The following is a 17,759-nucleotide window of genomic DNA, read 5'->3' as shown; positions in this document are numbered from 1 at the left end:
TATCTCTTAAAAGACGCAGAACCTCCTTTGTTTTCGTACGCGAGGCGTGGGACCCACGTGACCGATCGGCGCCGTTCCAAAAATACGAAAACCATCAACCATGAAGCGGTGGCCACCCGAGCATAGAAATAGCAAGAAAGAAAACAAAAAAAAACCGCACGTAAAATCTAAAAAAACGCAAACGGGCAACGAAAAAGGGGGGGTGCAACACGAGGACATCCCAGGGGGTCACCCATCCTAGTACTACTCTCGCCCAAGCACGCTTAACTGCGGAGTTCTGATGGGATCCGGTGCATTAGTGCTGGTATGATAGCACCCGAAATACTATCCATGCTTATTGCTTTTATGTCTTAAAAGACGCAGAACCTCCTTTGTTTTCGTACGCGAGGCGTGGGACCCACGTGACCGATCGGCTCCGTTCCAAAAATACGAAAACCATCAACCATGAAGCGGAGGCCACCCGAGCATAGAAATAGCAAGAAAGAAAAAAAAACCGCACGTAAAATCTAACAAAACGCAAACGGACAACGAAAAAGGGGGTGCAACACGAGGACTTCCCAGGGGGTCACCCATCCTAGTACTACTCTCGCCCAAGCACGCTTAACTGCGGAGTTCTGATGGGATCCGGTGCATTAGTGCTGGTATGATCGCACCCGAAATACTATTCATGCTTATTGCTTTTATGTCTTAAAAGACGCATAACCTCCTTTGTTTTGGTACGCGAGGCGTGGGACCCACGTGACCGATCGGCTCCGTTCCAAAAATACGAAAACCATCAACCATGAAGCGGTGGCCACCCGAGCATAGAAATACCAAGAAAGAAAAAAAACAAAAAAAAACCGCACGTAAAATCTAAAAAAACGCAAACGGACAACGAAAAAGGGGGAGTGCAACACGAGGACTTCCCATGGGGTCACCCATCCTAGTACTACTCTCGCCCAAGCACGCTTAACTGCGGAGTTCTGATGGGATCCGGTGCATTAGTGCTGGTATGATCGCACCCGAAATACTGTACATGCTTATTGCTTGTATGTCTTAAAAGACACAGAACCTCCTTTGTTTTCGTACGCGAGGCGTGGGACCCACGTGACCGATCGGCTCCATTCCAAAAATACGAAGACCATGAACCATGAAACGGAGGCCACCCGAGCATAGAAATAGCAAGAAAAAAAAACAAAAAAAAACCGCACGTAAAATCTAAAAAAACGCAAACGGACAACGAAAAAGGGGGGGGGGGGGGTGCAACACGAGGACTTCCCAGGGGGTCACCCATCCTAGTACTACTCTCGCCCAAGCACGCTTAACTGCGGAGTTCTGATGGGATCCGGTGCATTAGTGCTGGTATGATCGCACCCGAAATACTATCCATGCTTATTGCTTTTATCTCTTAAAAGACGCAGAACCTCCTTTGTTTTCGTACGCGAGGCGTGGGACCCACGTGACCGATCGGCGCCGTTCCAAAAATACGAAAACCATCAACCATGAAGCGGTGGCCACCCGAGCATAGAAATAGCAAGAAAGAAAACAAAAAAAAACCGCACGTAAAATCTAAAAAAATGCAAACGGGCAACGAAAAAGGGGGGGGGGGGTGCAACACGAGGACTTCCCAGGGGGTCACCCATCCTAGTACTACTCTCGCCCAAGCACGCTTAACTGCGGAGTTCTGATGGGATCCGGTGCATTAGTGCTGGTATGATCGCACCCGAAATACTATCCATGCTTATTGCTTTTATCTCTTAAAAGACGCAGAACCTCATTTGTTTTCGTACGCGAGGCGTGGGACCCACGTGACCGATCGGCGTCGTTCCAAAAATACGAAAACCATCAACCATGAAGCGGTGGCCACCCGAGCATAGAAATAGCAAGAAAGAAAACAAAAAAAAACCGCACGTAAAATCTAAAAAAACGCAAACGGGCAACGAAAAAGGGGGGGGGGGGTGCAACACGAGGACATCCCAGGGGGTCACCCATCCTAGTACTACTCTCGCCCAAGCACGCTTAACTGCGGAGTTCTGATGGGATCCGGTGCATTAGTGCTGGTATGATCGCACCCGAAATACTATCCATGCTTATTGCTTTTATGTCTTAAAAGACGCAGAACCTCCTTTGTTTTCGTACGCGAGGCGTGGGACCCACGTGACCGATCGGCTCCGTTCCAAAAATACGAAAACCATCAACCATGAAGCGGAGGCCACCCCGAGCATAGAAATAGCAAGAAAGAAAAAAAAAACCGCACGTAAAATCTAAAAAAACGCAAACGGACAACGAAAAAGGGGGTGCAACACGAGGACTTCCCAGGGGGTCACCCATCCTAGTACTACTCTCGCCCAAGCACGCTTAACTGCGGAGTTCTGATGGGATCCGGTGCATTAGTGCTGGTATGATCGCACCCGAAATACTATCCATGCTTATTGCTTTTATGTCTTAAAAGACGCAGAACCTCCTTTGTTTTCGTACGCGAGGCGTGGGACCCACGTGACCGATCGGCTCCGTTCCAAAAATACGAAAACCATCAACCATGAAGCGGTGGCCACCCGAGCATAGAAATAGCAAGAAAGAAAAAAAAACAAAAAAAAACCGCACGTAAAATCTAAAAAAACGCAAACGGACAACGAAAAAGGGGGAGTGCAACACGAGGACTTCCCATGGGGTCACCCATCCTAGTACTACTCTCGCCCAAGCACGCTTAACTGCGGAGTTCTGATGGGATCCGGTGCATTAGTGCTGGTATGATCGCACCCGAAATACTGTCCATGCTTATTGCTTGTATGTCTTAAAAGACACAGAACCTCCTTTGTTTTCGTACGCGACGCGTGGGACCCACGTGACCGATCGGCTCCATTCCAAAAATACGAAGAGCATGAACCATGAAACGGAGGCCACCCGAGCATAGAAATAGCAAGAAAAAAAAACAAAAAAAACCGCACGTAAAATCTAAAAAAACGCAAACGGACAACGAAAAAGGGGGGGGGGGGTGCAACACGAGGACTTCCCAGGGAGTCACCCATCCTAGTACTACTCTCGCCCAAGCACGCTTAACTGCGGAGTTCTGATGGGATCCGGTGCATTAGTGCTGGTATGATCGCACCCGAAATACTATCCATGCTTATTGCTTTTATCTCTTAAAAGACGCAGAACCTCCTTTGTTTTCGTACGCGAGGCGTGGGACACACGTGACCGATCGGCGCCGTTCCAAAAATACGAAAACCATCAACCATGAAGCGGTGGCCACCCGAGCATAGAAATAGCAAGAAAGAAAACAAAAAAAAACCGCACGTAAAATCTAAAAAAACGCAAACGGGCAACGAAAAAGGGGGGGGGGGGGGGGTGCAACACGAGGACTTCCCAGGGGGTCACCCATCCTAGTACTACTCTCGCCCAAGCACGCTTAACTGCGGAGTTCTGATAGGATCCGGTGCATTAGTGCTGGTATGATAGCACCCAAAATACTATCCATGCTTATTGCTTTTATGTCTTAAAAGACGCAGAACCTCCTTTGTTTTCGTACGCGAGGCGTGGGAGCCACGTGACCGATCGGCTCCGTTCCAAAAATACGAAAACCATCAACCATGAAGCGGAGGCCACCCGAGCATAGAAATAGCAAGAAAAAAAAACCGCACGTAAAATCTAAAAAAACGCAAACGGACAACGAAAAAAGGGGTGCAACACGAGGACTTCCCAGGGGGTCACCCATCCTAGTACTACTCTCGCCCAAGCACGCTTAACTGCGGAGTTCTGATGGGATCCGGTGCATTAGTGCTGGTATGATCGCACCCAAAATACTATCCATGCTTATTGCTTTTATGTCTTAAAAGACGCAGAACCTCCTTTGTTTTCGTACGCGAGGCGTGGGACCCACGTGACCGATCGGCTCCGTTCCAAAAATACGAAAACCATCAACCATGAAGCGGTGGCCACCCGAGCATCGAAATAGCAAGAAAGAAAAAAAAACAAAAAAAAACCGCACGTAAAATCTAAAAAAACGCAAAAGGACAACGAAAAATAGGGGGGTGCAACACGAGGACTTCCCATGGGGTCACCCATCCTAGTACTACTCTCGCCCAAGCACGCTTAACTGCGGAGTTCTGATGGATCCGGTGCATTAGTGCTGGTATGATCGCACCCGAAATACTGTCCATGCTTATTGCTTGTATGTCTTAAAAGACACAGAACCTCCTTTGTTTTCGTACGCGAGGCGTGGGACCCACGTGACCGATCGGCTCCATTCCAAAAATACGAAGACCATGAACCATGAAACGGAGGCCACCCGAGCATAGAAATAGCAAGAAAAAAAAAACAAAAAAAACCGCACGTAAAATCTAAAAAAACGCAAACGGGCAACGAAAAAGGGGGGGGTGCAACACGAGGACTTCCCAGGGGGTCACCCATCCTAGTACTACTCTCGCCCAAGCACGCTTAACTGCGGAGTTCTGATGGGATCCGGTGCATTAGTGCTGGTATGATCGCACCCGAAATACTATCCATGTTTATTGCTTTTATCTCTTAAAAGACGCAGAACCTCCTTTGTTTTCGTACGCGAGGCGTGGGACCCACGTGACCGATCGGCGCCGTTCCAAAAATACGAAAACCATCAACCATGAAGCGGTGGCCACCCGAGCATAGAAATAGCAAGAAAGAAAACAAAAAAAAACCGCACGTAAAATCTAAAAAAACGCAAACGGGCAACGAAAAAGGGGGGGGGGGTGCAATACGAGGACTTCCCAGGGGGTCACCCATCATAGTACTACTCTCGCCCAAGCACGCTTAACTGCGGAGTTCTGATGGGATCCGGTGCATTAGTGCTGGTATGATTGCAACCGAAATACTATCCATGCTTATTGCTTTTATCTCTTAAAAGACGCAGAACCTCCTTTGTTTTCGTACGCGAGGCGTGGGACCCACGTGACCGATCGGCGCCGTTCCAAAAATACGAAAATCATCAACCATGAAGCGGTGGCCACCCGAGCATAGAAATAGCAAGAAAGAAAACAAAAAAAAAACCGCACGTAAAATCTAAAAAAACGCAAACGGGCAACGAAAAAGGGGGGGTGCAACACGAGGACATCCCAGGAGGTCACCCATCCTAGTACTACTCTCGCCCAAGCACGCTTAACTGCGGAGTTCTGATGGGATCCGGTGCATTAGTGCTGGTATGATAGCACCCGAAATACTATCCATGCTTATTGCTTTTATGTCTTAAAAGACGCAGAACCTCCTTTGTTTTCGTACGCGAGGCGTGGGACCCACATGACCGATCGGCTCCGTTCCAAAAATACGAAAACCATCAACCATGAAGCGGAGGCCACCCGAGCATAGAAATAGCAAGAAAGAAAAAAAAACAAAAAAAAACCGCACGTAAAATCTAAAAAAACGCAAACGGACAACGAAAAAGGGGGGTGCAACACGAGGACTTCCCAGGGGGTCACCCATCCTAGTACTACTCTCGCCCAAGCACGCTTAACTGCGGAGTTCTGATGGGATCCGGTGCATTAGTGCCGGTATGATCGCACCCGAAATACTATCAATGCTTATTGCTTGTATGTCTTAAAAGACGCAGAACCTCCTTTGTTTTCGTACGCGAGGCGTGGGACCCACGTGACCGATCGGCTCCGTTCCAAAAATACGAAGACCATGAACCATGAAACGAAGGCCACCCGAGCATAGAAATAGCAAGAAAGAAAAAAAAAACAAAAAAAAACCGCACGTAAAATCTAAAAAAACGCAAACGGACAACGAAAAAGGGGGGTGCAACACGAGGACTTCCCAGGGGGTCACCCATCCTAGTACTACTCTCGCCCAAGCACGCTTAACTGCGGAGTTCTGATGGGATCCGGTGCATTAGTGCTGGTATGATCGCACCCGAAATACTATCAATGCTTATTGCTTGTATGTCTTAAAAGACGCAGAACCTCCTTTGTTTTCGTACGCGAGGCGTGGGACCCACGTGACCGATCGGCTCCGTTCCAAAAATACGAAGACCATGAACCATGAAACGAAGGCCACCCGAGCATAGAAATAGCAAGAAAGAAAAAAAAACAAAAAAAAACCGCACGTAAAATCTAAAAAAACGCAAACGGACAACGAAAAAGGGGGGTGCAACACGAGGACTTCCCAGGGGGTCACCCATCCTAGTACTACTCTCGCCCAAGCACGCTTAACTGCGGAGTTCTGATGGGATCCGGTGCATTAATGCTGGTATGATCGCACCTGAAATACTATCCATGCTTATTGCTTGTATGTCTTAAAAGACGCAGAACCTCCTTTGTTTTCGTACGCGAGGCGTGGGACCCACGTGACCGATCGGCTCCGTTCCAAAAATACGAAGACCATCAACCATGAAGCGGAGGCCACCCTAGCATAGAAATAGCAAGAAAGAAAAAAAAACAAAAAAAAACCGCACGTAAAATCTAAAAAAACGCAAACGGACAACGAAAAAGGGGGGGTGCAACACGAGGACTTCCCATGGGGTCACCCATCCTAGTACTACTCTCGCCCAAGCACGCTTAACTGCGGAGTTCTGATGGGATCCGGTGCATTAGTGCTGGTATGATCGCACCCGAAATACTGTCCATGCTTATTGCTTGTATGTCTTAAAAGACACAGAACCTCCTTTGTTTTCGTACGCGAGGCGTGGGACCCACGTGACCGATCGGCTCCGTTCCAAAAATACGAAGACCATGAACCATGAAACGGAGGCCACCCGAGCATAGAAATAGCAAGAAAAAAAAAACAAAAAAAAACCGCACGTAAAATCTAAAAAAACGCAAACGGACAACGAAAAAGGGGGGGTGCAACACGAGGACTTCCCAGGGGGTCACCCATTCTAGTACTACTCTCGCCCAAGCACGCTTAACTGCGGAGTTCTGATGGGATCCGGTGCATTAGTGCTGGTATGATCGCACCCGAAATACTATCCATGCTTATTGCTTTTATCTCTTAAAAGACGCAGAACCTCCTTTGTTTTCGTACGCGAGGCGTGGGACCCACGTGACCGATCGGCGCCGTTCCAAAAATACGAAAACCATCAACCATGAAGCGGTGGCCACCCGAGCATAGAAATAGCAAGAAAGAAAACAAAAAAAAAACCGCACGTAAAATCTAAAAAAACGCAAACGGGCAACGAAAAAGGGGGGGGGGGTGCAATACGAGGACTTCCCAGGGGGTCACCCATCATAGTACTACTCTCGCCCAAGCACGCTTAACTGCGGAGTTCTGATGGGATCCGGTGCATTAGTGCTGGTATGATTGCAACCGAAATACTATCCATGCTTATTGCTTTTATCTCTTAAAAGACGCAGAACCTCCTTTGTTTTCGTACGCGAGGCGTGGGACCCACGTGACCGATCGGCGCCGTTCCAAAAATACGAAAATCATCAACCATGAAGCGGTGGCCACCCGAGCATAGAAATAGCAAGAAAGAAAACAAAAAAAAAACCGCACGTAAAATCTAAAAAAACGCAAACGGGCAACGAAAAAGGGGGGGTGCAACACGAGGACATCCCAGGAGGTCACCCATCCTAGTACTACTCTCGCCCAAGCACGCTTAACTGCGGAGTTCTGATGGGATCCGGTGCATTAGTGCTGGTATGATAGCACCCGAAATACTATCCATGCTTATTGCTTTTATGTCTTAAAAGACGCAGAACCTCCTTTGTTTTCGTACGCGAGGCGTGGGACCCACATGACCGATCGGCTCCGTTCCAAAAATACGAAAACCATCAACCATGAAGCGGAGGCCACCCGAGCATAGAAATAGCAAGAAAGAAAAAAAAACAAAAAAAAACCGCACGTAAAATCTAAAAAAACGCAAACGGACAACGAAAAAGGGGGGTGCAACACGAGGACTTCCCAGGGGGTCACCCATCCTAGTACTACTCTCGCCCAAGCACGCTTAACTGCGGAGTTCTGATGGGATCCGGTGCATTAGTGCCGGTATGATCGCACCCGAAATACTATCAATGCTTATTGCTTGTATGTCTTAAAAGACGCAGAACCTCCTTTGTTTTCGTACGCGAGGCGTGGGACCCACGTGACCGATCGGCTCCGTTCCAAAAATACGAAGACCATGAACCATGAAACGAAGGCCACCCGAGCATAGAAATAGCAAGAAAGAAAAAAAAAACAAAAAAAAACCGCACGTAAAATCTAAAAAAACGCAAACGGACAACGAAAAAGGGGGGTGCAACACGAGGACTTCCCAGGGGGTCACCCATCCTAGTACTACTCTCGCCCAAGCACGCTTAACTGCGGAGTTCTGATGGGATCCGGTGCATTAGTGCTGGTATGATCGCACCCGAAATACTATCAATGCTTATTGCTTGTATGTCTTAAAAGACGCAGAACCTCCTTTGTTTTCGTACGCGAGGCGTGGGACCCACGTGACCGATCGGCTCCGTTCCAAAAATACGAAGACCATGAACCATGAAACGAAGGCCACCCGAGCATAGAAATAGCAAGAAAGAAAAAAAAAACAAAAAAAAACCGCACGTAAAATCTAAAAAAACGCAAACGGACAACGAAAAAGGGGGGTGCAACACGAGGACTTCCCAGGGGGTCACCCATCCTAGTACTACTCTCGCCCAAGCACGCTTAACTGCGGAGTTCTGATGGGATCCGGTGCATTAATGCTGGTATGATCGCACCTGAAATACTATCCATGCTTATTGCTTGTATGTCTTAAAAGACGCAGAACCTCCTTTGTTTTCGTACGCGAGGCGTGGGACCCACGTGACCGATCGGCTCCGTTCCAAAAATACGAAGACCATCAACCATGAAGCGGAGGCCACCCTAGCATAGAAATAGCAAGAAAGAAAAAAAAACAAAAAAAAACCGCACGTAAAATCTAAAAAAACGCAAACGGACAACGAAAAAGGGGGGGTGCAACACGAGGACTTCCCATGGGGTCACCCATCCTAGTACTACTCTCGCCCAAGCACGCTTAACTGCGGAGTTCTGATGGGATCCGGTGCATTAGTGCTGGTATGATCGCACCCGAAATACTGTCCATGCTTATTGCTTGTATGTCTTAAAAGACACAGAACCTCCTTTGTTTTCGTACGCGAGGCGTGGGACCCACGTGACCGATCGGCTCCGTTCCAAAAATACGAAGACCATGAACCATGAAACGGAGGCCACCCGAGCATAGAAATAGCAAGAAAAAAAAAACAAAAAAAAACCGCACGTAAAATCTAAAAAAACGCAAACGGACAACGAAAAAGGGGGGGTGCAACACGAGGACTTCCCAGGGGGTCACCCATTCTAGTACTACTCTCGCCCAAGCACGCTTAACTGCGGAGTTCTGATGGGATCCGGTGCATTAGTGCTGGTATGATCGCACCCGAAATACTATCCATGCTTATTGCTTTTATCTCTTAAAAGACGCAGAACCTCCTTTGTTTTCGTACGCGAGGCGTGGGACCCACGTGACCGATCGGCGCCGTTCCAAAAATACGAAAACCATCAACCATGAAGCGGTGGCCACCCGAGCATAGAAATAGCAAGAAAGAAAACAAAAAAAAAACCGCACGTAAAATCTAAAAAAACGCAAACGGGCAACGAAAAAGGGGGGGTGCAACACGAGGACATCCCAGGGGGTCACCCATCCTAGTACTACTCTCGCCCAAGCACGCTTAACTGCGGAGTTCTGATGGGATCCGGTGCATTAGTGCTGGTATGATAGCACCCGAAATACTATCCATGCTTATTGCTTTTATGTCTTAAAAGACGCAGAACCTCCTTTGTTTTCGTACGCGAGGCGTGGGACCCACGTGACCGATCGGCTCCGTTCCAAAAATACGAAAACCATCAACCATGAAGCGGAGGCCACCCGAGCATAGAAATAGCAAGAAAGAAAAAAAAACCGCACGTAAAATCTAAAAAAACGCAAACGGACAACGAAAAAGGGGGTGCAACACGAGGACTTCCCAGGGGGTCACCCATCCTAGTACTACTCTCGCCCAAGCACGCTTAACTGCGGAGTTCTGATGGGATCCGGTGCATTAGTGCTGGTATGATCGCACCCGAAATACTATCCATGTTTATTGCTTTTATCTCTTAAAAGACGCAGAACCTCCTTTGTTTTCGTACGCGAGGCGTGGGACCCACGTGACCGATCGGCGCCGTTCCAAAAATACGAAAACCATCAACCATGAAGCGGTGGCCACCCGAGCATAGAAATAGCAAGAAAGAAAACAAAAAAAAACCGCACGTAAAATCTAAAAAAACGCAAACGGGCAACGAAAAAGGGGGGGGGTGCAATACGAGGACTTCCCAGGGGGTCACCCATCCTAGTACTACTCTCGCCCAAGCACGCTTAACTGCGGAGTTCTGATGGGATCCGGTGCATTAGTGCTGGTATGATCGCAACCGAAATACTATCCATGCTTATTGCTTTTATCTCTTAAAAGACGCAGAACCTCCTTTGTTTTCAAACGCGAGGCGTGGGACCCACGTGACCGATCGGCGCCGTTCCAAAAATACGAAAACCATCAACCATGAAGCGGTGGCCACCCGAGCATAGAAATAGCAAGAAAGAAAACAAAAAAAAAACCGCACGTAAAATCTAAAAAAACGCAAACGGGCAACGAAAAAGGGGGGGTGCAACACGAGGACATCCCAGGAGGTCACCCATCCTAGTACTACTCTCGCCCAAGCACGCTTAACTGCGGAGTTCTGATGGGATCCGGTGCATTAGTGCTGGTATGATAGCACCCGAAATACTATCCATGCTTATTGCTTTTATGTCTTAAAAGACGCAGAACCTCCTTTGTTTTCGTACGCGAGGCGTGGGACCCACATGACCGATCGGCTCCGTTCCAAAAATACGAAAACCATCAACCATGAAGCGGAGGCCACCCGAGCATAGAAATAGCAAGAAAGAAAAAAAAACAAAAAAAAACCGCACGTAAAATCTAAAAAAACGCAAACGGACAACGAAAAAGGGGGGTGCAACACGAGGACTTCCCAGGGGGTCACCCATCCTAGTACTACTCTCGCCCAAGCACGCTTAACTGCGGAGTTCTGATGGGATCCGGTGCATTAGTGCTGGTATGATCGCACCCGAAATACTATCAATGCTTATTGCTTGTATGTCTTAAAAGACGCAGAACCTCCTTTGTTTTCGTACGCGAGGCGTGGGACCCACGTGACCGATCGGCTCCGTTCCAAAAATACGAAGACCATGAACCATGAAACGAAGGCCACCCGAGCATAGAAATAGCAAGAAAGAAAAAAAAAACAAAAAAAAACCGCACGTAAAATCTAAAAAAACGCAAACGGACAACGAAAAAGGGGGGTGCAACACGAGGACTTCCCAGGGGGTCACCCATCCTAGTACTACTCTCGCCCAAGCACGCTTAACTGCGGAGTTCTGATGGGATCCGGTGCATTAGTGCTGGTATGATCGCACCCGAAATACTATCAATGCTTATTGCTTGTATGTCTTAAAAGACGCAGAACCTCCTTTGTTTTCGTACGCGAGGCGTGGGACCCACGTGACCGATCGGCTCCGTTCCAAAAATACGAAGACCATGAACCATGAAACGAAGGCCACCCGAGCATAGAAATAGCAAGAAAGAAAAAAAAAACAAAAAAAAACCGCACGTAAAATCTAAAAAAACGCAAACGGACAACGAAAAAGGGGGGTGCAACACGAGGACTTCCCAGGGGGTCACCCATCCTAGTACTACTCTCGCCCAAGCACGCTTAACTGCGGAGTTCTGATGGGATCCGGTGCATTAATGCTGGTATGATCGCACCTGAAATACTATCCATGCTTATTGCTTGTATGTCTTAAAAGACGCAGAACCTCCTTTGTTTTCGTACGCGAGGCGTGGGACCCACGTGACCGATCGGCTCCGTTCCAAAAATACGAAGACCATCAACCATGAAGCGGAGGCCACCCTAGCATAGAAATAGCAAGAAAGAAAAAAAAACAAAAAAAAACCGCACGTAAAATCTAAAAAAACGCAAACGGACAACGAAAAAGGGGGGGTGCAACACGAGGACTTCCCATGGGGTCACCCATCCTAGTACTACTCTCGCCCAAGCACGCTTAACTGCGGAGTTCTGATGGGATCCGGTGCATTAGTGCTGGTATGATCGCACCCGAAATACTGTCCATGCTTATTGCTTGTATGTCTTAAAAGACACAGAACCTCCTTTGTTTTCGTACGCGAGGCGTGGGACCCACGTGACCGATCGGCTCCGTTCCAAAAATACGAAGACCATGAACCATGAAACGGAGGCCACCCGAGCATAGAAATAGCAAGAAAAAAAAAAACAAAAAAAAACCGCACGTAAAATCTAAAAAAACGCAAACGGACAACGAAAAAGGGGGGGTGCAACACGAGGACTTCCCAGGGGGTCACCCATTCTAGTACTACTCTCGCCCAAGCACGCTTAACTGCGGAGTTCTGATGGGATCCGGTGCATTAGTGCTGGTATGATCGCACCCGAAATACTATCCATGCTTATTGCTTTTATCTCTTAAAAGACGCAGAACCTCCTTTGTTTTCGTACGCGAGGCGTGGGACCCACGTGACCGATCGGCGCCGTTCCAAAAATACGAAAACCATCAACCATGAAGCGGTGGCCACCCGAGCATAGAAATAGCAAGAAAGAAAACAAAAAAAAAACCGCACGTAAAATCTAAAAAAACGCAAACGGGCAACGAAAAAGGGGGGGTGCAACACGAGGACATCCCAGGGGGTCACCCATCCTAGTACTACTCTCGCCCAAGCACGCTTAACTGCGGAGTTCTGATGGGATCCGGTGCATTAGTGCTGGTATGATAGCACCCGAAATAATATCCATGCTTATTGCTTTTATGTCTTAAAAGACGCAGAACCTCCTTTGTTTTCGTACGCGAGGCGTGGGACCCACGTGACCGATCGGCTCCGTTCCAAAAATACGAAAACCATCAACCATGAAGCGGAGGCCACCCGAGCATAGAAATAGCAAGAAAGAAAAAAAAAACCGCACGTAAAATCTAAAAAAACGCAAACGGACAACGAAAAAGGGGGTGCAACACGAGGACTTCCCAGGGGGTCACCCATCCTAGTACTACTCTCGCCCAAACACGCTTAACTGCGGAGTTCTGATGGGATCCGGTGCATTAGTGCTGGTATGATCGCACCCGAAATACTATCCATGCTTATTGCTTTTATGTCTTAAAAGACGCAGAACCTCCTTTGTTTTCGTACGCGAGGCGTGGGACCCACGTGACCGATCGGCTCCGTTCCAAAAATACGAAAACCATCAACCATGAAGCGGTGGCCACCCGAGCATAGAAATAGCAAGAAAGAAAAAAAACAAAAAAAAACCGCACGTAAAATCTAAAAAAACGCAAACGGACAACGAAAAAGGGGGAGTGCAACACGAGGACTTCCCATGGGGTCACCCATCCTAGTACTACTCTCGCCCAAGCACGCTTAACTGCAGAGTTCTGATGGGATCCGGTGCATTAGTGCTGGTATGATCGCACCCGAAATACTGTCCATGCTTATTGCTTGTATGTCTTAAAAGACACTGAACCTCCTTTGTTTTCGTACGCGAGGCGTGGGACCCACGTGACCGATCGGCTCCGTTCCAAAAATACGAAGACCATGAACCATGAAACGGAGGCCACCCGAGCATAGAAATAGCAAGAAAAAAAAAACAAAAAAAACCGCACGTAAAATCTAAAAAAACGCAAACGGACAACGAAAAAGGGGGGGGTGCAACACGAGGACTTCCCAGGGGGTCACCCATCCTAGTACTACTCTCGCCCAAGCACGCTTAACTGCGGAGTTCTGATGGGATCCGGTGCATTAGTGCTGGTATGATCGCACCCGAAATACTATCCATGCATATTGCTTTTATCTCTTAAAAGACGCAGAACCTCCTTTGTTTTCGTACGCGAGGCGTGGGACCCACGTGACCGATCGGCGCCGTTCCAAAAATACGAAAACCATCAACCATGAAGCGGTGGCCACCCGAGCATAGAAATAGCAAGAAAGAAAACAAAAAAAAAACCGCACGTAAAATCTAAAAAAACGCAAACGGGCAACGAAAAAGGGGGGGGGGGGGTGCAACACGAGGACTTCCCAGGGGGTCACCCATCCTAGTACTACTCTCGCCCAAGCACGCTTAACTGCGGAGTTCTGATGGGATCCGGTGCATTAGTGCTGGTATGATCGCACCCAAAATACTATCCATGCTTATTGCTTTTATCTCTTAAAAGACGCAGAACCTCCTTTGTTTTCGTACGCGAGGCGTGGGACCCACGTGACCGATCGGCATCGTTCCAAAAATACGAAAACCATCAACCATGAAGCGGTGGCCACCCGAGCATAGAAATAGCAAGAAAGAAAACAAAAAAAAACCGCACGTAAAATCTAAAAAAACGCAAACGGGCAACGAAAAAGGGGGGGTGCAACACGAGGACATCCCAGGGGGTCACCCATCCTAGTACTACTCTCGCCCAAGCACGCTTAACTGCGGAGTTCTGATGGGATCCGGTGCATTAGTGCTGGTATGATCGCACCCGAAATACTATCCATGCTTATTGCTTTTATGTCTTAAAAGACGCAGAACCTCCTTTGTTTTCGTACGCGAGGCGTGGGACCCACGTGACCGATCGGCTCCGTTCCAAAAATACGAAAACCATCAACCATGAAGCGGAGGCCACCCCGAGCATAGAAATAGCAAGAAAGAAAAAAAAACCGCACGTAAAATCTAAAAAAACGCAAACGGACAACGAAAAAGGGGGTGCAACACGAGGACTTCCCAGGGGGTCACCCATCCTAGTACTACTCTCGCCCAAGCACGCTTAACTGCGGAGTTCTGATGGGATCCGGTGCATTAGTGCTGGTATGATCGCACCCGAAATACTATCCATGCTTATTGCTTTTATGTCTTAAAAGACGCAGAACCTCCTTTGTTTTCGTACGCGAGGCGTGGGACCCACGTGACCGATCGGCTCCGTTCCAAAAATACGAAAACCATCAACCATGAAGCGGTGGCCACCCGAGCATAGAAATAGCAAGAAAGAAAAAAAAACAAAAAAAAACCGCACGTAAAATTTAAAAAAACGCAAACGGACAACGAAAAAGGGGGAGTGCAACACGAGGACTTCCCATGGGGTCACCCATCCTAGTACTACTCTCGCCCAAGCACGCTTAACTGCGGAGTTCTGATGGGATCCGGTGCATTAGTGCTGGTATGATCGCACCCGAAATACTATCAATGCTTATTGCTTGTATGTCTTAAAAGACGCAGAACCTCCTTTGTTTTCGTACGCGAGGCGTGGGACCCACGTGACCGATCGGCTCCGTTCCAAAAATACGAAGACCATGAACCATGAAACGGAGGCCACCCGAGCATAGAAATAGCAAGAAAAAAAAACAAAAAAAACCGCACGTAAAATCTAAAAAAACGCAAACGGACAACGAAAAAGGGGGGGGGGGTGCAACACGAGGACTTCCCAGGGGGTCACCCATCCTAGTACTACTCTCGCCCAAGCACGCTTAACTGCGGAGTTCTGATGGGATCCGGTGCATTAGTGCTGGTATGATCGCACCCGAAATACTCTCCATGCTTATTGCTTGTATGTCTTAAAAGACACAGAACCTCCTTTGTTTTCGTACGCGAGGCGTGGGACCCACGTGACCGATCGGCTCCATTCCAAAAATACGAAGAGCATGAACCATGAAACGGAGGCCACCCGAGCATAGAAATAGCAAGAAAAAAAAACAAAAAAAACCGCACGTAAAATCTAAAAAAACGCAAACGGACAACGAAAAAGGGGGGGGGGTGCAACACGAGGACTTCCCAGGGGGTCACCCATCCTAGTACTACTCTCGCCCAAGCACGCTTAACTGCGGAGTTCTGATGGGATCCGGTGCATTAGTGCTGGTATGATCGCACCCGAAATACTATCCATGCTTATTGCTTTTATGTCTTAAAAGACGCAGAACCTCCTTTGTTTTCGTACGCGAGGCGTGGGAGCCACGTGACCGATCGGCTCCGTTCCAAAAATACGAAAACCATCAACCATGAAGCGGAGGCCACCCGAGCATAGAAATAGCAAGAAAGAAAAAAAAACCGCACGTAAAATCTAAAAAAACGCAAACGGACAACGGAAAAAGGGGTGCAACACGAGGACTTCCCAAGGGGTCACCCATCCTAGTACTACTCTCGCCCAAGCACGCTTAACTGCGGAGTTCTGATAGGATCCGGTGCATTAGTGCTGGTATGATCGCACCCAAAATACTATCCATGCTTATTGCTTTTATGTCTTAAAAGACGCAGAACCTCCTTTGTTTTCGTACGCGAGGCGTGGGACCCACGTGACCGATCGGCTCCGTTCCAAAAATACGAAAACCATCAACCATGAAGCTGTGGCCACCCGAGCATTGAAATAGCAAGAAAGAAAAAAAACAAAAAAAAACCGCACGTAAAATCTAAAAAAACGCAAACGGACAACGAAAAAGGGGGAGTGCAACACGAGGACTTCCCATGGGGTCACCCATCCTAGTACTACTCTCGCCCAAGCACGCTTAACTGCGGAGTTCTGATGGGATCCGGTGCATTAGTGCTGGTATGATCGCACCCGAAATACTGTCCATGCTTATTGCTTGTATGTCTTAAAAGACACAGAACCTCCTTTGTTTTCGTACGCGAGGCGTGGGACCCACGTGACCGATCGGCTTCGTTCCAAAAATACGAAGACCATGAACCATGAAACGGAGGCCACCCGAGCATAGAAATAGCAAGAAAAAAAAAACAAAAAAAACCGCACGTAAAATCTAAAAAAACGCAAACGGACAACGAAAAAGGGGGGGGTGCAACACGAGGACTTCCCAGGGGGTCACCCATCCTAGTACTACTCTCGCCCAAGCACGCTTAACTGCGGAGTTCTAATGGGATCCGGTGCATTAGTGCTGGTATGATCGCACCCGAAATACTATCCATGCTTATTGCTTTTATCTCTTAAAAGACGCAGAACCTCCTTTGTTTTCGTACGCGAGGCGTGGGACCCACGTGACCGATCGGCGCCGTTCCAAAAATACGAAAACCATCAACCATGAAGCGGTGGCCACCCGAGCATAGAAATAGCAAGAAAGAAAACAAAAAAAAACCGCACGTAAAATCTAAAAAAACGCAAACGGGCAACGAAAAAGGGGGGGGGGGGTGCAACACGAGGACTTCCCAGGGGGTCACCCATCCTAGTACTACTCTCGCCCAAGCACGCTTAACTGCGGAGTTCTGATGGGATCCGGTGCATTAGTGCTGGTATGATCGCACCCGAAATACTATCCATGCTTATTGCTTTTATCTCTTAAAAGACGCAGAACCTCCTTTGTTTTCGTACGCGAGGGTTGGGACCCACGTGACCGATCGGCGCCGTTCCAAAAATACGAAAACCATCAACCATGAAGCGGTGGCCACCCGAGCATAGAAATAGCAAGAAAGAAAACAAAAAAAAACCGCACGTAAAATCTAAAAAAACGCAAACGGGCAACGAAAAAGGGGGGGTGCAACACGAGGACATCCCAAGGGGTCACCCATCCTAGTACTACTCTCGCCCAAGCACGCTTAACTGCGGAGTTCTGATGGGATCCGGTGCATTAGTGCTGGTATGATAGCACCCGAAATACTATCCATGCTTATTGCTTTTATGTCTTAAAAGACGCAGAACCTCCTTTGTTTTCGTACGCGAGGCGTAGGACCCACGTGACCGATCGGCTCCGTTCCAAAAATACGAAAACCATCAACCA

The 17,759-nt window shown here is 48.1% G+C and overlaps 51 non-coding genes across 51 annotated transcripts; all 51 read right to left on the bottom strand.

Moving 5' to 3' along the window:
* Positions 1 to 199: 199 nt before the first annotated feature.
* LOC145147185 (5S ribosomal RNA) lies at positions 200 to 318 on the bottom strand. The gene has a single exon (XR_013728097.1). It is a non-coding gene; the product is annotated as a 5S ribosomal RNA (ribosomal RNA).
* A 218-nt stretch (positions 319 to 536) lies between these two features.
* LOC145152245 (5S ribosomal RNA) lies at positions 537 to 655 on the bottom strand. The gene has a single exon (XR_013732773.1). It is a non-coding gene; the product is annotated as a 5S ribosomal RNA (ribosomal RNA).
* A 229-nt stretch (positions 656 to 884) lies between these two features.
* Positions 885 to 1,003, bottom strand: LOC145153864 (5S ribosomal RNA). The gene has a single exon (XR_013734354.1). It is a non-coding gene; the product is annotated as a 5S ribosomal RNA (ribosomal RNA).
* A 233-nt stretch (positions 1,004 to 1,236) lies between these two features.
* LOC145152233 (5S ribosomal RNA) lies at positions 1,237 to 1,355 on the bottom strand. The gene has a single exon (XR_013732762.1). It is a non-coding gene; the product is annotated as a 5S ribosomal RNA (ribosomal RNA).
* Positions 1,356 to 1,585: 230 nt separating this feature from the next.
* Positions 1,586 to 1,704, bottom strand: LOC145152222 (5S ribosomal RNA). The gene has a single exon (XR_013732751.1). It is a non-coding gene; the product is annotated as a 5S ribosomal RNA (ribosomal RNA).
* Positions 1,705 to 1,934: 230 nt separating this feature from the next.
* Positions 1,935 to 2,053, bottom strand: LOC145144087 (5S ribosomal RNA). Its single transcript, XR_013725107.1, has one exon. It is a non-coding gene; the product is annotated as a 5S ribosomal RNA (ribosomal RNA).
* Positions 2,054 to 2,273: 220 nt separating this feature from the next.
* LOC145152210 (5S ribosomal RNA) lies at positions 2,274 to 2,392 on the bottom strand. The gene has a single exon (XR_013732740.1). It is a non-coding gene; the product is annotated as a 5S ribosomal RNA (ribosomal RNA).
* Positions 2,393 to 2,622: 230 nt separating this feature from the next.
* On the bottom strand, positions 2,623 to 2,741 carry LOC145153863 (5S ribosomal RNA). Its single transcript, XR_013734353.1, has one exon. It is a non-coding gene; the product is annotated as a 5S ribosomal RNA (ribosomal RNA).
* A 230-nt stretch (positions 2,742 to 2,971) lies between these two features.
* LOC145155615 (5S ribosomal RNA) lies at positions 2,972 to 3,090 on the bottom strand. The gene has a single exon (XR_013736046.1). It is a non-coding gene; the product is annotated as a 5S ribosomal RNA (ribosomal RNA).
* A 234-nt stretch (positions 3,091 to 3,324) lies between these two features.
* Positions 3,325 to 3,443, bottom strand: LOC145146177 (5S ribosomal RNA). The gene has a single exon (XR_013727124.1). It is a non-coding gene; the product is annotated as a 5S ribosomal RNA (ribosomal RNA).
* Positions 3,444 to 3,657: 214 nt separating this feature from the next.
* On the bottom strand, positions 3,658 to 3,776 carry LOC145152197 (5S ribosomal RNA). Its single transcript, XR_013732728.1, has one exon. It is a non-coding gene; the product is annotated as a 5S ribosomal RNA (ribosomal RNA).
* Positions 3,777 to 4,007: 231 nt separating this feature from the next.
* On the bottom strand, positions 4,008 to 4,125 carry LOC145147522 (5S ribosomal RNA). The gene has a single exon (XR_013728422.1). It is a non-coding gene; the product is annotated as a 5S ribosomal RNA (ribosomal RNA).
* Positions 4,126 to 4,352: 227 nt separating this feature from the next.
* Positions 4,353 to 4,471, bottom strand: LOC145152185 (5S ribosomal RNA). Its single transcript, XR_013732717.1, has one exon. It is a non-coding gene; the product is annotated as a 5S ribosomal RNA (ribosomal RNA).
* Positions 4,472 to 4,700: 229 nt separating this feature from the next.
* On the bottom strand, positions 4,701 to 4,819 carry LOC145136324 (5S ribosomal RNA). Its single transcript, XR_013720393.1, has one exon. It is a non-coding gene; the product is annotated as a 5S ribosomal RNA (ribosomal RNA).
* Positions 4,820 to 5,045: 226 nt separating this feature from the next.
* Positions 5,046 to 5,164, bottom strand: LOC145146733 (5S ribosomal RNA). The gene has a single exon (XR_013727663.1). It is a non-coding gene; the product is annotated as a 5S ribosomal RNA (ribosomal RNA).
* Positions 5,165 to 5,393: 229 nt separating this feature from the next.
* LOC145152488 (5S ribosomal RNA) lies at positions 5,394 to 5,512 on the bottom strand. Its single transcript, XR_013733016.1, has one exon. It is a non-coding gene; the product is annotated as a 5S ribosomal RNA (ribosomal RNA).
* Positions 5,513 to 5,742: 230 nt separating this feature from the next.
* Positions 5,743 to 5,861, bottom strand: LOC145152174 (5S ribosomal RNA). Its single transcript, XR_013732706.1, has one exon. It is a non-coding gene; the product is annotated as a 5S ribosomal RNA (ribosomal RNA).
* A 229-nt stretch (positions 5,862 to 6,090) lies between these two features.
* LOC145140605 (5S ribosomal RNA) lies at positions 6,091 to 6,209 on the bottom strand. Its single transcript, XR_013722216.1, has one exon. It is a non-coding gene; the product is annotated as a 5S ribosomal RNA (ribosomal RNA).
* A 230-nt stretch (positions 6,210 to 6,439) lies between these two features.
* Positions 6,440 to 6,558, bottom strand: LOC145152722 (5S ribosomal RNA). The gene has a single exon (XR_013733247.1). It is a non-coding gene; the product is annotated as a 5S ribosomal RNA (ribosomal RNA).
* A 227-nt stretch (positions 6,559 to 6,785) lies between these two features.
* On the bottom strand, positions 6,786 to 6,904 carry LOC145154240 (5S ribosomal RNA). Its single transcript, XR_013734722.1, has one exon. It is a non-coding gene; the product is annotated as a 5S ribosomal RNA (ribosomal RNA).
* Positions 6,905 to 7,134: 230 nt separating this feature from the next.
* On the bottom strand, positions 7,135 to 7,253 carry LOC145136317 (5S ribosomal RNA). Its single transcript, XR_013720388.1, has one exon. It is a non-coding gene; the product is annotated as a 5S ribosomal RNA (ribosomal RNA).
* Positions 7,254 to 7,479: 226 nt separating this feature from the next.
* LOC145146732 (5S ribosomal RNA) lies at positions 7,480 to 7,598 on the bottom strand. The gene has a single exon (XR_013727662.1). It is a non-coding gene; the product is annotated as a 5S ribosomal RNA (ribosomal RNA).
* A 229-nt stretch (positions 7,599 to 7,827) lies between these two features.
* On the bottom strand, positions 7,828 to 7,946 carry LOC145152487 (5S ribosomal RNA). Its single transcript, XR_013733014.1, has one exon. It is a non-coding gene; the product is annotated as a 5S ribosomal RNA (ribosomal RNA).
* Positions 7,947 to 8,176: 230 nt separating this feature from the next.
* LOC145152163 (5S ribosomal RNA) lies at positions 8,177 to 8,295 on the bottom strand. The gene has a single exon (XR_013732695.1). It is a non-coding gene; the product is annotated as a 5S ribosomal RNA (ribosomal RNA).
* A 230-nt stretch (positions 8,296 to 8,525) lies between these two features.
* Positions 8,526 to 8,644, bottom strand: LOC145140600 (5S ribosomal RNA). Its single transcript, XR_013722215.1, has one exon. It is a non-coding gene; the product is annotated as a 5S ribosomal RNA (ribosomal RNA).
* A 230-nt stretch (positions 8,645 to 8,874) lies between these two features.
* Positions 8,875 to 8,993, bottom strand: LOC145152720 (5S ribosomal RNA). Its single transcript, XR_013733245.1, has one exon. It is a non-coding gene; the product is annotated as a 5S ribosomal RNA (ribosomal RNA).
* Positions 8,994 to 9,220: 227 nt separating this feature from the next.
* On the bottom strand, positions 9,221 to 9,339 carry LOC145154239 (5S ribosomal RNA). The gene has a single exon (XR_013734721.1). It is a non-coding gene; the product is annotated as a 5S ribosomal RNA (ribosomal RNA).
* A 226-nt stretch (positions 9,340 to 9,565) lies between these two features.
* Positions 9,566 to 9,684, bottom strand: LOC145147184 (5S ribosomal RNA). Its single transcript, XR_013728096.1, has one exon. It is a non-coding gene; the product is annotated as a 5S ribosomal RNA (ribosomal RNA).
* A 218-nt stretch (positions 9,685 to 9,902) lies between these two features.
* Positions 9,903 to 10,021, bottom strand: LOC145152151 (5S ribosomal RNA). Its single transcript, XR_013732684.1, has one exon. It is a non-coding gene; the product is annotated as a 5S ribosomal RNA (ribosomal RNA).
* Positions 10,022 to 10,248: 227 nt separating this feature from the next.
* On the bottom strand, positions 10,249 to 10,367 carry LOC145154965 (5S ribosomal RNA). The gene has a single exon (XR_013735431.1). It is a non-coding gene; the product is annotated as a 5S ribosomal RNA (ribosomal RNA).
* A 226-nt stretch (positions 10,368 to 10,593) lies between these two features.
* Positions 10,594 to 10,712, bottom strand: LOC145146731 (5S ribosomal RNA). The gene has a single exon (XR_013727661.1). It is a non-coding gene; the product is annotated as a 5S ribosomal RNA (ribosomal RNA).
* A 229-nt stretch (positions 10,713 to 10,941) lies between these two features.
* On the bottom strand, positions 10,942 to 11,060 carry LOC145152140 (5S ribosomal RNA). Its single transcript, XR_013732673.1, has one exon. It is a non-coding gene; the product is annotated as a 5S ribosomal RNA (ribosomal RNA).
* A 230-nt stretch (positions 11,061 to 11,290) lies between these two features.
* Positions 11,291 to 11,409, bottom strand: LOC145152128 (5S ribosomal RNA). The gene has a single exon (XR_013732662.1). It is a non-coding gene; the product is annotated as a 5S ribosomal RNA (ribosomal RNA).
* Positions 11,410 to 11,639: 230 nt separating this feature from the next.
* On the bottom strand, positions 11,640 to 11,758 carry LOC145140599 (5S ribosomal RNA). The gene has a single exon (XR_013722214.1). It is a non-coding gene; the product is annotated as a 5S ribosomal RNA (ribosomal RNA).
* A 230-nt stretch (positions 11,759 to 11,988) lies between these two features.
* On the bottom strand, positions 11,989 to 12,107 carry LOC145152719 (5S ribosomal RNA). Its single transcript, XR_013733244.1, has one exon. It is a non-coding gene; the product is annotated as a 5S ribosomal RNA (ribosomal RNA).
* Positions 12,108 to 12,335: 228 nt separating this feature from the next.
* LOC145154238 (5S ribosomal RNA) lies at positions 12,336 to 12,454 on the bottom strand. The gene has a single exon (XR_013734720.1). It is a non-coding gene; the product is annotated as a 5S ribosomal RNA (ribosomal RNA).
* A 226-nt stretch (positions 12,455 to 12,680) lies between these two features.
* On the bottom strand, positions 12,681 to 12,799 carry LOC145147183 (5S ribosomal RNA). The gene has a single exon (XR_013728095.1). It is a non-coding gene; the product is annotated as a 5S ribosomal RNA (ribosomal RNA).
* A 219-nt stretch (positions 12,800 to 13,018) lies between these two features.
* LOC145155194 (5S ribosomal RNA) lies at positions 13,019 to 13,137 on the bottom strand. Its single transcript, XR_013735647.1, has one exon. It is a non-coding gene; the product is annotated as a 5S ribosomal RNA (ribosomal RNA).
* Positions 13,138 to 13,366: 229 nt separating this feature from the next.
* On the bottom strand, positions 13,367 to 13,485 carry LOC145138900 (5S ribosomal RNA). Its single transcript, XR_013721780.1, has one exon. It is a non-coding gene; the product is annotated as a 5S ribosomal RNA (ribosomal RNA).
* A 227-nt stretch (positions 13,486 to 13,712) lies between these two features.
* On the bottom strand, positions 13,713 to 13,831 carry LOC145152116 (5S ribosomal RNA). Its single transcript, XR_013732651.1, has one exon. It is a non-coding gene; the product is annotated as a 5S ribosomal RNA (ribosomal RNA).
* A 232-nt stretch (positions 13,832 to 14,063) lies between these two features.
* LOC145152105 (5S ribosomal RNA) lies at positions 14,064 to 14,182 on the bottom strand. The gene has a single exon (XR_013732640.1). It is a non-coding gene; the product is annotated as a 5S ribosomal RNA (ribosomal RNA).
* Positions 14,183 to 14,407: 225 nt separating this feature from the next.
* LOC145144086 (5S ribosomal RNA) lies at positions 14,408 to 14,526 on the bottom strand. Its single transcript, XR_013725106.1, has one exon. It is a non-coding gene; the product is annotated as a 5S ribosomal RNA (ribosomal RNA).
* A 219-nt stretch (positions 14,527 to 14,745) lies between these two features.
* Positions 14,746 to 14,864, bottom strand: LOC145152093 (5S ribosomal RNA). Its single transcript, XR_013732629.1, has one exon. It is a non-coding gene; the product is annotated as a 5S ribosomal RNA (ribosomal RNA).
* A 230-nt stretch (positions 14,865 to 15,094) lies between these two features.
* On the bottom strand, positions 15,095 to 15,213 carry LOC145153862 (5S ribosomal RNA). The gene has a single exon (XR_013734351.1). It is a non-coding gene; the product is annotated as a 5S ribosomal RNA (ribosomal RNA).
* Positions 15,214 to 15,442: 229 nt separating this feature from the next.
* On the bottom strand, positions 15,443 to 15,561 carry LOC145152081 (5S ribosomal RNA). The gene has a single exon (XR_013732617.1). It is a non-coding gene; the product is annotated as a 5S ribosomal RNA (ribosomal RNA).
* A 228-nt stretch (positions 15,562 to 15,789) lies between these two features.
* On the bottom strand, positions 15,790 to 15,908 carry LOC145152069 (5S ribosomal RNA). The gene has a single exon (XR_013732606.1). It is a non-coding gene; the product is annotated as a 5S ribosomal RNA (ribosomal RNA).
* A 218-nt stretch (positions 15,909 to 16,126) lies between these two features.
* On the bottom strand, positions 16,127 to 16,245 carry LOC145141891 (5S ribosomal RNA). The gene has a single exon (XR_013722993.1). It is a non-coding gene; the product is annotated as a 5S ribosomal RNA (ribosomal RNA).
* Positions 16,246 to 16,474: 229 nt separating this feature from the next.
* LOC145153861 (5S ribosomal RNA) lies at positions 16,475 to 16,593 on the bottom strand. Its single transcript, XR_013734350.1, has one exon. It is a non-coding gene; the product is annotated as a 5S ribosomal RNA (ribosomal RNA).
* A 227-nt stretch (positions 16,594 to 16,820) lies between these two features.
* Positions 16,821 to 16,939, bottom strand: LOC145153597 (5S ribosomal RNA). The gene has a single exon (XR_013734097.1). It is a non-coding gene; the product is annotated as a 5S ribosomal RNA (ribosomal RNA).
* Positions 16,940 to 17,169: 230 nt separating this feature from the next.
* Positions 17,170 to 17,288, bottom strand: LOC145152057 (5S ribosomal RNA). Its single transcript, XR_013732595.1, has one exon. It is a non-coding gene; the product is annotated as a 5S ribosomal RNA (ribosomal RNA).
* A 225-nt stretch (positions 17,289 to 17,513) lies between these two features.
* On the bottom strand, positions 17,514 to 17,632 carry LOC145147765 (5S ribosomal RNA). The gene has a single exon (XR_013728657.1). It is a non-coding gene; the product is annotated as a 5S ribosomal RNA (ribosomal RNA).
* Positions 17,633 to 17,759: the final 127 nt, after the last annotated feature.

The sequence above is a fragment of the Lactuca virosa genome, chromosome 1, assembly GCF_052849685.1.
Source record: "Lactuca virosa cultivar CGN04683 chromosome 1, Lactuca_virosa_CGN04683_v6, whole genome shotgun sequence".
In the NCBI taxonomy this organism is placed as follows: domain Eukaryota; kingdom Viridiplantae; phylum Streptophyta; class Magnoliopsida; order Asterales; family Asteraceae; genus Lactuca; species Lactuca virosa.
Note: the sequence above shows the minus strand (reverse complement) of the source record. Positions and strands in the feature narration are given on the sequence as shown.